Consider the following 14,004-nt stretch of genomic DNA (forward strand, 5'->3'; position numbering starts at 1 on the left):
CTATAGTATTGCAACTTTTTTTTATGGAAGGGACCCCTGAAATTGCTTTGCCCCAGGCCCCCTGAATCCTCTGGGCAATCCTGTCTTAATTTATATTCCTCCTATACCCTTTTTCGATCACTGCTGTCCATTAAGCAAAACTGTCCCCATTGATGACTAGAGGTAACAATTTTCAAAAGCACAAATATAACTTAGTCAAATTTTTAAAAGCGACTTAGGGCTAGATTTTTAAAGGTATTTCGGTAACTAAAAAGGGTATATGCACCAAGTGCAATTTTCTAAAGCACCCAAGCAGGTTAGGCACCCAACCTTCCTAGATGCTTTCAAAAATCCCATTAGACATCTATCTGCATCCTTGGGTGCTTAATACCTTTGAAAATCTGGCTCTTAGGAGTTTACCTACTATTGACATTCAATGAAAAATTCAATTCACTTTTGGAAATGTGACACAGGCACCTAAGTCACACATTTTAGACACTTTTACCCAAGATCTTTTCCCTGAGTGTTTATAATTAGTTTTGAACTTGGCACTGTTTATGAGTAGCTCTGATTGTTCCTTCCAACATATTTCACCATGCATTTATTCATCTGTCCTTTAATCAGCTTCTAATTAGAGTTGGTTGGGAAAGTTTTCAACTAAATGTTTTTTCATCAGACAATTCCAATTTGTCAAAACTGAAACGTCATGGGGAAGGGTGAGTTTTGAGAAGTTTTTTCACTCAAAATTTTTATGTTGCCAAAATATTTCCTTTGACATTTCCAAAATGAAAAATTTTGGTTTTACAGCTCAAAAAATTATTTCAAAATGTAAGATATTTATAGTAAAAAAAAATGGTTAAAATCAAAGGAAAGTGTTTTGATTGATCTGAACCAATTTCTTTTTTCTTTCAGATTTTTGGCTTGTGAAAATTTCAGATTTTGACTTTTTGTCCTGATTCAGGACAGGAAATGTTTTTGATATCTCAAAATTTTTTATGAGACAGGAAATCCATTTCCCACTCAGCTCTATTTCTAACTCATGACACAGCATTACTTACCCAGCATGATTACTTAGTTTCCTTAATAGCCTCTTGCAGAAGAATTCATTAAAGGCATCTCAGAAGGTCAATTATAAAATATCAACCAGTTTGATAGAAGTGATTCCCTTCAATGAATTCTTACCGGTAACAGAGGCATGATCATCCTTAACAGAACCCATGCTTGTCTGTCCTCATCATGTTATATTCACTTGAGTGTTTTATGATTCTGTGTTTAAGGATTAACATAAGGAGTGTATCTATGTCTGCTTTTGAACTGTCAAGATCAGTAATTTTGCTACAACTATCTAGGGGAAAAAAGGTGATTAGATTTTTTTAACATCACAATGTAAAAAGTGTTGTTTAAAATATATATAAAAAATGCTTTGCAATAACTCAAAACTGACTGAAAGGATTGTGCTCATACTTTCCCTCAAAATCACCTTTGGACCAACGCCAAGCATGAAAAAATTTCAACCAAAAAAAGTGAATGTTTCAGAAAGTTATGAGCTTGTGAAAACAGGGGTTTTAATGGAAACTGTTTTACTACCTTAATTATGGCACCATGATGAGTGCCTGCTGCAGTATATAATATTATCATGCTCTTGGCAGCATGTATTAGATCTCTTAATGAACTGCTGTGGAGGAACACGGCATCAGTTTATTTGCAAGAAAACTTTTGGGAGCTGCATATTTTTAAGCATTTTTTTAAAAATTGTCTCCATGGGAGACTAGATAAAGTTTGTAGGACAGAATAAACACAAGACACAACTATATATCTTATTGACATTGCTTGAAGATCAGGTTTGTCTTTTCCGTAAAAAAACAGTTTTTGAGTTGGTCCATACCAGAAATTTTGGATCTGGATTTCAACCTTCCCAAACTTTGGGACTCTTCAGAGCCAGGTTTTTGGTGCAGTTCATTATAAAGTGAGGGGCCATTTTCAAAATGAGGATCTAACTCCTAGTTTGCATTTTGAACCTCACCCACACCCTACTCCCTAAGCTTGGGTTGCTCAGATCCAGATTTTGAGTTGTTCCTATGTTTAAATAATGTTTTTACAGCAAGGTGATGTTCTGGTGCTCTCTCTCCAAAATTACCTTTGCAGGCTCCAATCCCTGGTTCAGAGGTGCAGTGCTTGAGGCAGGACCAAAGGTGTAGAGAAAGGCTGTGAAGTAGGCACAAAAACAGCTGTTCTCTGCCTTTACATCTCTAATACTGAGGCTCACTGGGGACTAGTTTGTCACTGGTGCAACTTAGAATGTCCTCAGGGCTGCTCTAAGTCTCACCCAACTGCAACAGCCCCTCAACAGGCCACCCTGGTAACTGGGAATTGCCAAAGCACAGCAGCATCCTGACCACCCTGGAGGTGGTATAGGGCTGACTGTGCCGGCTTTTTGCCACTGCAGGATTCCCTTGTCTGTTGGGACTCCTCACTGGTCACTTAGGCCATTTAAGTTTGCTTTTCACAGCCATGGTGGTATCAACGCAGATTTAATGGGGTGGAAGCTCTGCCTCGCGGACACTCTCAGTGGTCACTACTCTCTCTTTTCTCCACTCAGTAAATGATACCAATTTTGGGGATAGCATAAAGGCTCTGAGGAGCTTTTCACTGTTGTACTGTAACAGAGGAAGGGATAGATAAATACCAAGGATGGATAGATAGACCAATTCCTGCTACTGTGTTAATGTACCAGCAATTTAGACCCAGGCATATATTGTATAATAATATTAACAGTAGCACTCTGAGGCCCATGGTGCTAGGGGCAGTACATACACATAGTAAGAGAGAGTCCCTGCCCCCCAAAATTTGCAGTCTATATAAGTAAGACAAACAAAGGGGAAACAGAAGCACAGGGCCCCAGATCCTCACAGGCAATTAGGTTCCTAACTCCCATGGAAATAAATGGGTACTTATGTACCTGGGCCGGAAAGATTAAGTGTCACATAGCAAGTCTGCTGTAGAGCCAGGAACACAACTTGGGCCTCCTGACCCCAGTCCAGTACCCTACTTACGAGGCTGTATTGCTTTCTGGCCAAAATTCTAGGAACTGAAGGACTCCATGGCAAAGAGGTGCAGGAAATGCCCAGGGATTCATGCACAGGTATTTAGGATCTTAACTTCCATTGAAATCAGTAGAAGCTGGGAACCTAAATACCTCCTCAGTTACAGCAGGGAACTTCAAGACCCAGGCAGTGACTCCAGCCTGGGGAGATGCAGGAAATGCCCAGGAATTATATTTTAGTGCAGATGATTAGACAACTGAGTCATTCCATGATGCATTACTGCCTACTTCCACCTGACAGCCTGACGTAGTAAAATAAAGTCATAATTTAAAAGGCAGGGCTGGTGAGTTACCCAGAGATTACATCATAGCTGTCAGGTACCTACTTGGGCAGCAAGAATTGCTCCATTGTTATGTGGCCATTGCAGTGCTGATGGTTCCTTTGATAACTCTTGTTCTGAAGCTGCCGAAATGCCGCCGAAGACCTGGAGCAAGCGAAGGGCCCACCACCGAAATGCCGCCGAAGACCTAGAGTGAGGGAAGGGCCTGCCGCCGAAATGCCGTTGAAGACCCGGAGCGCTGCCAGGTGAATAAAAATTAAAAAGGTGCCGGCGCAGGGCCCTCTTAGGCACGGGGCCTGATTCCAGGGAATAGGGCGAATCAGCCTAAAGCCAGCCTTGACTACAAAATTTTACTTAAGAAGGAGTGCATGCTGGGATGGAACACTTTGGAAGTCTATTGGTTTCAGATAGATAAACATCCTTGCCAGATGTATCCCATAAAGCTGCTAGTACTTTATTTGAATACTAAGTCAGCGTGTGTTAATTAAGGCTCCCAATAAGCTGGGATGCATTTTCCCCCACTTGTAAGGGACTGTGGGAATATGGAAACGAGTGCATTGCAGTTAATTTTCATTTTACAGGGCCCAAAATAGACAACTGAAAAAAATACACAAGCTCACTGTTTCCACTTAAAAAGAGATTTCTGTTAATTCCTTTGCCACCAGCATTCCTGTTTAGTGAACAATATCACTGGCTACTCAAACATGGAGCAGGAAAGAGCCATCTTTCCACATTTCAGTAATGGAGCCCGCGTCGGTAACGGTTACAACGCAAACTCTGAGCCTAAAGCATCAGTGACTAAACTAAGGGATGGTGAATTTACAGGCCCATTTTAACCTGTGGTTCTTAACTTTGTCTGTGTTGCCTACTTACCACAGTGCTTTATAAATGGGAGAGACACTCCATTCCTCATGCTTTCCTTGTCCCGCTCCAACCGGCGCATTCTTCTAGGATCTTCTCCCAATGCCTCTATGACATGTGGAGCATGTAGCCCTGCACATGTAGGGGAGAGGCTATTGGAGGGTTTTCTTTGTAATGCACTCTTATATTGAAAGAGACTTTGGCCCAGAACCTCAAAGGTATTCAGGCACCTAATGCCTGTATCTGTGCTTTTCTGCCTTGGAGGGCATTTCTGCCCATCAGTTCAGAATGGGTATTACAAAGTTAGTGTTCCTCTGCTTTGTGTCTCTCTCTTTCATGGCAAATTTATATTTGTTCTTTCTTTCTTTTGGTCTTTGTATTAAAGTAATCAAGGGTGAAACACACATTTTGTAGAGCTGGCCAGAAAATAGTTATTTCTCCGAGGGAAAATTTTGATGAACATGGAAAAGTTTGTTTTCCTTGAAATTTTCTGCTGAAAATTTCTAGTTTTTTTTGTCAAAAAACCCCCAGACCAAATCTTTTCAGCTGAAAATAACTAAAACCAGAACTTTTTTGGTTGAAAACATTTTAGCTAAAAATTGTTGAAAACTAACATTTTTTAACCAAAACATATTTTTAATTTTCAGCTGAAATGATTTCATTTGGGGTTTTCTAATGAAAATGTTTGAAGAAAACAGAGACTTTCCATGAAAATGTCAATTTAATCAAAAAACAATTTTCTGTGGAAAAAACATGAAGGACAATTTTCAACCAGCCCTATGTAGGTATGTACATATGTAAAACACAGCTAGTGTAATTTATACCTGACTCATCATAGCTCTCTAGAAATCTCTCTTATATCAGATTCATGCTGCTTAATTGTAGGCTTCTCCCAGGGTACAGTTAATGTACCCCATGCATAGCAATAGTTATGCCTTCCTTAGTAAAGCATCATTACACCATGTTCTATTGAGGGTTCACATTAACTAAAAGAGCCATATTTCAAAAGCACAGTGCATTTACCGTCATGCACCAAACTAAAGACTATAACGGAAAAATACTGCAGCCCTTTCAAATGAAAGTCTGCTGTTCCTTTCTCAGCTCAAGTATCAGAAGTGTTTGGGTCATATTTGCTGGAATTCACAGGTGTTACATAAGCCAGTGGTGACATTAGATCATGTTGTACCCACATACGATAGAAACATGCTGAGAATTATAAATAGGCTTGAAAGGATAAGATTTTTTTTATCAGTAAACATCGACTTCACCAAACACATACAAATTGACAAAAAACATTTCCACTGATAATCAAAATTTACACATGGGAAAAAGCAAGAAAAATGCTACCTCAGAACTTAGAATTTAGTTTAAGGATATTTACTTTGTATTTTTTGACATGTGATGTTGACAATTTGTGTTTCACTTATTATAAAGCATTAACTTTTTAAATCTCAATAGCTACAGTCATTACATAATTATTTATTTCCTATTATCTGATCCCACATAATTTCCCACAACTGTGAAAATTTAAATAAATAAATAATAAAAAATGCTTAAATGTAAACGTTTATATTATCTGTCAGTGTAATAAAAAAAGAAAAACTGAATTCAGCCAACCCTGCTTATAAAGTAAAAGGAATCACACATTTTTTTCTGGGCAGCAAAATTCAAAGCACATTCACTAGTTCATTCCAAACTCTCACACCCTTTGGCTAACATGTCCTGATCATTAAACAGAGCATTGTATCATTTGTTTCTTTAACTATTGCAATAGTCTCCTTAAATGCAAGGATGGTAAAGTAGGAAATTTACTAACATTAAGATGAAAAAAATATGATCTGAAGAACTTTTAATGTAAGTGTAACCCTAGCATGATTCAAACTCAGCACCTTTGAAATATGAGGAATATCTTTTGGCTCTCTAGCCTTCGTGATCTCTGGCAAGCTGTTGTGGGTAATTTACAGGCACTGTGAGCCCACTAGAAAGAAACCAGATGGGTCTGTGAATGCATTGAAAAGATTATTGAAACTGACCAGAAAATAATTATAAATAAAACATAGGCCATAATATCCCCAGGCTCAGCCAGTGTAAATCAGGATAGCTCTATAGAACTTAAGCAAGCTATGCTGATTTACATCATCTGAGGATCAGGCCCAGAGATTATCTAGTTCAAAGATGGTCTGTTGACTAAAATCCTTTTTTGTGAAAAATTCCAAATTAACTGTAATGTGTAATCTGATTCACTTTTTCAGCCAAACAGCTAAAAATGAACCATAATTCTTATGTTTTGACTGTATATTTCTTCATAAATAGTTATTTTTTCCCTCTATTGTCAGAATGATTAGTTCTGTTTCAAAAGTATAAAAAGACAGAGCTTTAGCCCCCATTCAGGGAAGTGTCTCTATTCAGGGAAACAAGAAAGCCTGTGCTTAAATACTACTGAAGTCACTGGGACTTAAGTGCCATTAGATGTTAAACATGTGCTGAAGGGCCAGATGTTTAAAGATATTTAGGCATGTAAAGATGCAGATAGGCACTTAACACTAGCCATTCGGGCCCAGATCCCTAAAATATATTTAGGCACCTAACTTCCCTTCAGGATCTGGGCCTATGCAGTTAAACACCTTTAAACATTGGGCCCTCAGGGCTTTCCTGATAGGTGGATTTGAGCATGTCGATAGGTGGATTTGAGTATGATGAGATAACTGGCTCTGTGGATGAGCAGAAAGCAGTGGATGTGTTATTTCTTGACTTTAGCAAAGCTTTTGATACGGTATCCCACAGTATTCTTACCAGCAAGTTAAATACGTATGGGCGGGATGAATGGACTATAAGGTGGATAGAAAGCTGGCTAGATCGTTGAGCTCAACAGCTAGAGATCAATGGCTCCATGTCTAGTTGGCAGCCAGTATCAAGCCGAGTGCCCCAAGGGTCGGTCCTAGGGCCAGTATTGTTCAATACCTTCATTAATGATCTGAAGGATGGCGTGGACTGCACCCTCAGCAAGTTTGCAGATGACACTAAACTGGGAGGAGTGGTAGATATGCTGGAGGGTAGGGATAGGATACAGAGGGACCTAAACAAATTAGAGGATTGGGCCAAAAGAAATCTGATGAGGTTCAACAAGGACAAATGTAGAGTCCTGCACTTAGGACAGAAGAATCCCCTGCACTGCTACAGACTAGAGACTGAGTGGCTAGTCAGCAGTTCTGCAGAGAAGGACCTACGGGTTATAGTGGATGAGAAGCTGGATATGAGTCAACAGTGTGCTCTTTTTGCCAAGAAGGCTAATGGCCTTTTTGGGCTGTATAAGTAGGGACATTGCCAGCAGATCGAGGGACATGATCATTCCCCTCTATTCGGCACTAGTGAGACCTCATCTGGAGTACTGTGTCCAGTTTTAGGCCCCACACTACAAGAAGGATGTGGAAAAATTGGAAAGAGGGCAACAAAAATGATTAGGGGGCTGGAGCACATGACTTATGAGGAGAGGTTGAGGTAACTGAGATTATTTAGTCTGTGGAAGAGAAGAATGAGGGGGGATTTGATAGCTGCTTTCAGCTACCTGAACAGGGGTTCCAAAGAGGATGGATCTAGACTGTTCTCAGTAGTAGCAGATAACAGAACCAGGAGTAATGATCTCAAGTTGCAGTGGGGGAGGTTTAGGTAGAATATTAGGAAAAACTTTTTCACTAGGAGAGTGGTGAAGCACTGGAATGGGTTACCTAGGAAGGTGGTGGAATCTCCTTCCTAAGAGATTTTTAAGGTCAGGCTTGACAAAGCCCTGGCTGGGATGATTTAGTTGGGAATTGGCCCTGCTTTGAGCAGGGGGTTGGACTAGATGATCTCCCGAGGTCCCTTCCAACCCTGATATTCTATGTCTCAGTGCTTCATGGCTTGGGACCCTAATGCCTGGAGTCGTCACAGTAATACCGTAGGTTTTTCCCCTAGCTCTGATTTGAATAGACACTAACAGCAGCACTTGACTAACAGCACTGTGGGACTGTAAGTCTTATAAGTCCTGCTTACAGAAGGGTTAAATTATTTTCCCTGATCTCCATTGCTTATTAGATTTGCTAGTGGAAACAAATCTCCAGTTCGTCTGAAATGCAACCACCTCAGGCTACCATTTTATTACAGAGGGAGTTGCGAGCTCAGCTCTGGACTCCTGCAACAAATACTGGTAGACTTTGAAGAGTCTTTGGGCCAGATCCTCTGCTTTTAATTTCTACTCTCCAAGAGCTCACTGCACAGGCTAAGGCCAAAACTCACTGAACGTCAAACTCAGCTCTCACTCCTCCTGTTTCTTGTTCCCCTTCTTCTCACTGAGCACTTGATTTGAAGAAAAATGCCAAAGAAAGCAAGTTTTCTGGTTGTTTTCACTGAAGTTTTTTGTGGCTTTTTTTAGACTTTCAAAAACCCCTTGAAAGAGTCCTTCACAGGAGACTATAAAGGAAATTAAGTAGTTATAGTTCAAGAGGTAAAGAACTGGTATGGATTAGAAACTGGCTAAGAGGAACAGAGATAATTTATTAATTTTCAACATAACATCAGCTTAACAGCTGGATGTCCCAAGGTTCTTTACTAGGACTAGTATATACTGTATTTTTCAACAACCTGGAAAAGGGAGTGAAAAATGAGGTGATAAAATGTGCAAAGGACATGAAACTATTTAAGTTAGTCAAGACCAGAGATGATGAGGAACTTCAGAGGGACAACGTGAATGAGCCGTTTGATGGAGATTAAATTCGGTATTGATAAAGGCAAGGCAATGTACATTGGAAGGAATAAACTGAACTGCAACTGGACATTGCAGGACCCTATATTAATTATAACCACTCAAGCAAAAGGTTTAGGTATCACTATGGATATCAATTGTAGCAATGCAGCAACTGTAGCATCCAGGGACTTTCATCTGGGCATCGCTTTGAGTGTAAGTTCTTTGGTGCAAGGACGGTCTATTTTGTATGTTGGTATATGGACCTAGCACAATGGAGCACTGGGCCATTAATATAAATGATAATAATAAGTCACCAATTCACATCTGCCCTTGGTTATCCATTATCCAAAATAGTGCAGCTTATACGCTGCTCTGTGTGGAGTGACTGAAATGTCTGATTGTAGCTCCTAGTGAACAGTTACCACCTTATGAGGCAGTCTCAGCATAGAAGTTAGGACTGAATGGACCTAGGGACTTGTCTCCCCTCTTCCCCCTACCTCCACATCAGGGTGAGGTATAGTGGCAGGGCATGTGTGGGGAAAGCTTTCACTGCCCTCATCACCACCTGTGTTATGTCTGTTCTGTGGCTACTGTTCTGGAGACTTTCACTGGCGCTGTCATGGTATAATTCCCCACTCTGAACCTTAGCGTCCAAAAGATGGGGTACCAGCATGAATTTCTCTAAGCTTAATTACCAGCTTAGTACTTGTAGCGCTGCCACCAACCAGGAATTCCAGTGCCTGGTACACTCTGGTCCCCCCAAAACCTTGCCTGGGGAACCCCAAGACCCAGACCCTCTTGATCTTAACACAAGGAAAGTAAACCCTTTCCCTCACCGTTGCCTCTCCCAGGCTTCCCCTCCCTGGGTTACCCTGGAAGATCACTGTGATTCAAACTCCTTGAATCTTAAAACAGAGAGGAAAATTCACCTTTCCCCCTCCTTCTCTCTCCCCCTCCCAGACTCTCCCTGAGAGAGAAATAATCCTAACACAGAGAGAGAAAATTAACCTCTCTCTCCCCCTTCCCTCCTTTCTCCCCACCAATTCCCTGGTGGATCTAGACCCAGTCCCCTGGGGTCTCACCAGAATAAAAAAAACAATCAGGTTCTTAAACAAGAAAAGCTTTTAATTAAAGAAAGAAAAAACAGTAAAAATTATCTTTGTAAATTTAAGATGGAATATGTTACAGGGTCTTTCAGCTATAGGCACTGGGAATACCCTCCCAGCCTAAGTATACAAGTACAAATTAAAATCCTTTCAGCAAAATACAAATTTGAACTCCTTCCAGCCAAATACACATTTGCAAATAAAGAAAACAAACATAAGCCTAACTCGCCTTATCACCTAGTACTTACTATTTTTAATCTATAAGAACCTGTATCAGGGAGATTGGGGAGAAACCTGGTTGCACATCTGGTCACTCTCAGAACCCAGAGAGAACAACAACCAAATACTAACAGCACACACAAAAACTTCCCTCCCTCAAGATTTGAAAGTATCCTGTCCCCTGATTGGTCCTCTGGTCAGGTGACAGCCAGGCTCACTGAACTTGTTAACCCTTTCCAGGCAAAAGAGATATGAAGTACTTCTGTGCTATTAACTCTTATTTATCAGTTTATGACAGGCGCTAACAGGAACAGAAAACTAATTCAAAATATGGGAAAAAGCTATTTCAGCCTGTTTTATTATTCCTATGGCAGAGCTTAGGAGCTGTGTTGTGCTAGATGCTGTACAAACACACCTCACAAGGGACAGTTCCTGCCCCAAAGAGCTTACATTCTAAATAGACAAGCCAGACAAAGGAGGTGACAAACAGAGGCAAAGTGAATTGCCCAAGGTCACACAGCAGCTAAGTGACAGAGATGGAACTAGTCTCCTGGGCCCAGTCTCTTCTCCATTACACTGCCCCACCTCCCCTAAATTTTGTGCTGTTTAGATTCAATTTAGGACTGATAACTTTCAGAGGTGTCTGCTTTATACACATCAAATTCTTTTCTCGGTCTTTCTCAGGAGGGTATTTGGCATATTAGCTTATTTTCACTATGCAGTTTGCTTTCAGGTGACATCCTTTGAGGAGCTCTTATGTGCTGCCCAACGAAGCAGTTCCAACTGATCTGTCATTATTCCAAAGGAACTGTCCAGGAATAGGCACCTCATTCACCTAGCATCCAGGAACCTTCGTTAATGCAAAAATCTCAAGATGCTGACAAATCTATAGAGATGTCATAGACGTCAACAGGTGGGCCATGGGCCAAAGCCAGATCACCAGATGCTTTTGAACAGACCCCAAAATATTTTTATTTACTGATTATTATCATTATTTTTGTTGGGTTATTGATTATTTTCTCTGGTGTTTAGTTCTTGACTATCCCTTGACCAAGAAATTTGGACCTTGACAAAAGAGATTGACTGCTCCTGTCATAGGTAGACAATCAGCATGTGGGAAGTACTGCATTATAAGGCTTCTGTGGATTCAACACACTCTACACTTCACACAATGCCAAAGCCAATTAGGCAAGTCTATTGCTAATCCCTGGGGTACGACCCCCTGGCTTTGAGGCTTGACACTAGGACCAGAACTTGCAGGGAAGTGTACGCTGCGTTAGTTCTGCACGTTTTCTATTAGAGTTAGCTCAAAGCTTCCGTCACCCTCTGCATCTGGATCCCATGTACAGCAAGTGGCAAGATTTATGTCCTGCTGAAGCATTCCACAGTTTTTAAGTGCAGAAATGATTGAATTCCAGATGTTAACAAGATGCAGGGATCCCTTTTTTTATTATTAAAAATGTGATCTCTTGTTTTGTTCCTGATGAAACCCATCAGATTAGCTTATTAGGAGCAGAACGGCCATCAGCTTTGGTGGGAGCAGAGTCTGTGATGCCTTCTGGGAGTTTGTCAGAGCTGTCATAATGAACAGACGCCACTCTGAACACACAGTTGCACCAGCTCATGGAACTAAACTGAAATGACCTCAGGAACTGGGGACCATTTGCCCAGATCATTTGATTCTATATAGCTTCTTAGACAGACCTCATCACCACAGGTGAGATGACACCTTCCTACCAGCTTGCCCACCCTCACCAGCCCACCTGAAAGGCTTATAGCAAACTTGTTACAGCACTTGTGCAGGGAAAGCCCATTGGGCCGGGCCAGTTTGTGTACCTGTCGCGTCTGTAGGTTCGGCCGACCGCGGCCAGTGGGAGCCGCAATTCGCTGCTCCAGGCCAATGGGAGCTGCTGGAAGTGGCAGCCAGTATGTCCCTCGGCCTGCACTGCTTCCAGCAACTCCCATTGGCCTGGAGCAGCAAACCGCGGCCAGTGGGAGCCACGATTGGCCAAACCTGCAGACGTGGCAGGTACACAAACCAACCCGGCCCAAGAGGGATGCAATAAATTCAGGAGGATTTCATTTTACAGCAAGCTGAGTTTATGAGAAATTAGGCCTGTCTAACATCCCCATGTGTGTAACATCCTCACGTGCGTTGCCGATTCTGCTTACATATAGCATTTCATTAATGCTAGTGAGAGTCACATGCATCCCTCAAAGGAAAATCATCCTCTTGATTTATAAGCAGAATTTCCCACTTTGCTCATTGAGCACACACACACACACACACACACACACACACACACACAGTTTTTATCAGCAGCCTCACACCACTGCCAGGCCAGAACAAGACTTGGTTTCCAGTCTCATGCACCATTCTCCATCAGGGAAGGCATCTCCCGGTTCCATGGATGCAACTCTGTCCTCACAGCCAGATTCCTTCCAACTATTAAGAAAGGGAGGTGGAAGAGATAGAGAGCAAAGTTGCTGTGAGAATCAAGTAGCAAGAAGATGCTATGGAGCAGCACCCTGCTTCCGTTCACCACTGGGGAGCTTTAGCCTTGGGGTGCTGTACCACCCCTTAAAATTCCCTCTGAAGCCTTCATTTGTCCATTTATCCAACTAGCTGGTTCTCCCATCTGGAAGGCCCCTGCCACTCTTGAATGACAGCAGAGATCTAATTGACCCTTCTTTATTATTAGCATCTGCACCACCATAGCACCCCAAAGCCTACCTGAGATCAAGGTGCCATTGTGCTAGGTGCATACATGCATATAGCATGAATTAGTTCCTGCCTCAGGAGCTACAGTCTACACAGGCAATTGCCACAGTTCCAGGGCACATGCCATGACAGACCCCATTTAGTTCCACAAGATCACCCCTGTGAGCAAGTTTGCCCCACTCCTCTATCTACAGGTCCATGAAGAGTACACTGGCCCTTTAAGACACCATTCTCCCAGCTAGTCTTTAAAGTCTATGTCATAATCTTCCCAAGACCCTGACAGCGGGGCCCTAAGAAGTCTAGACCTGCCCCATCCTTGCAGCAGAGGGAAGGAACACCTGATCTTTGGCAACCTCACCACATGGTCCCTGTGGGGATCCTGCTTCTTTGCCAGCTCACTGCTAAGAAGATTTCTCAAAGTAGCCCACAGCCACACCCACTGTCTGGGCTGCTGCCTTTTATCCCAGCTGTTGCTGGTCAATTGATTAGCCACAGATGAAGTAGTAGTTTGTTGATTAACCCCTGAGGGGCTGTTGCAGCATAGAGTTTATATAACCCGTCACAACTGTTCTCTGGGTGGAACTATGTGGTCCTATCACACTTAGGCGGGATCTCTGGGCTGCAGCCCTCCTGTTTACCAGCTGTGATAACACAACAGGCCTAGCTGTGTCTAGCACCTGTACACTCTTTACCCCTGGGTGCCTGTGACCAATGGCTGATTAAAGTGACTCAAACAGCTTATTCAATACAAAGCATTTTTTATTTATTCACCCAAAGGTACATAGCAAGCAGAGAAAAGGGTTAAATAAAAAAAGGCCTCTCAGCCTGGGGCTTACCTAAACTTTAGTCTTCTGGCCTGAGACAGACAGCCTCTCTCTGTGTCTGTCAGAGACTCATCTCCAGCCACTGCTGCCAATTCACATCCTCTTCCTTCCTCCAGCTGGAGTCTTCAATGGTTTAGTGTGCCTTGGAGCATAGGCCTGGGCCTGGGAAAAATTAACCTACTACCGTGG

The sequence above is a fragment of the Gopherus flavomarginatus genome, chromosome 7, assembly GCF_025201925.1.
Source record: "Gopherus flavomarginatus isolate rGopFla2 chromosome 7, rGopFla2.mat.asm, whole genome shotgun sequence".
Classification (NCBI taxonomy): domain Eukaryota; kingdom Metazoa; phylum Chordata; order Testudines; family Testudinidae; genus Gopherus; species Gopherus flavomarginatus.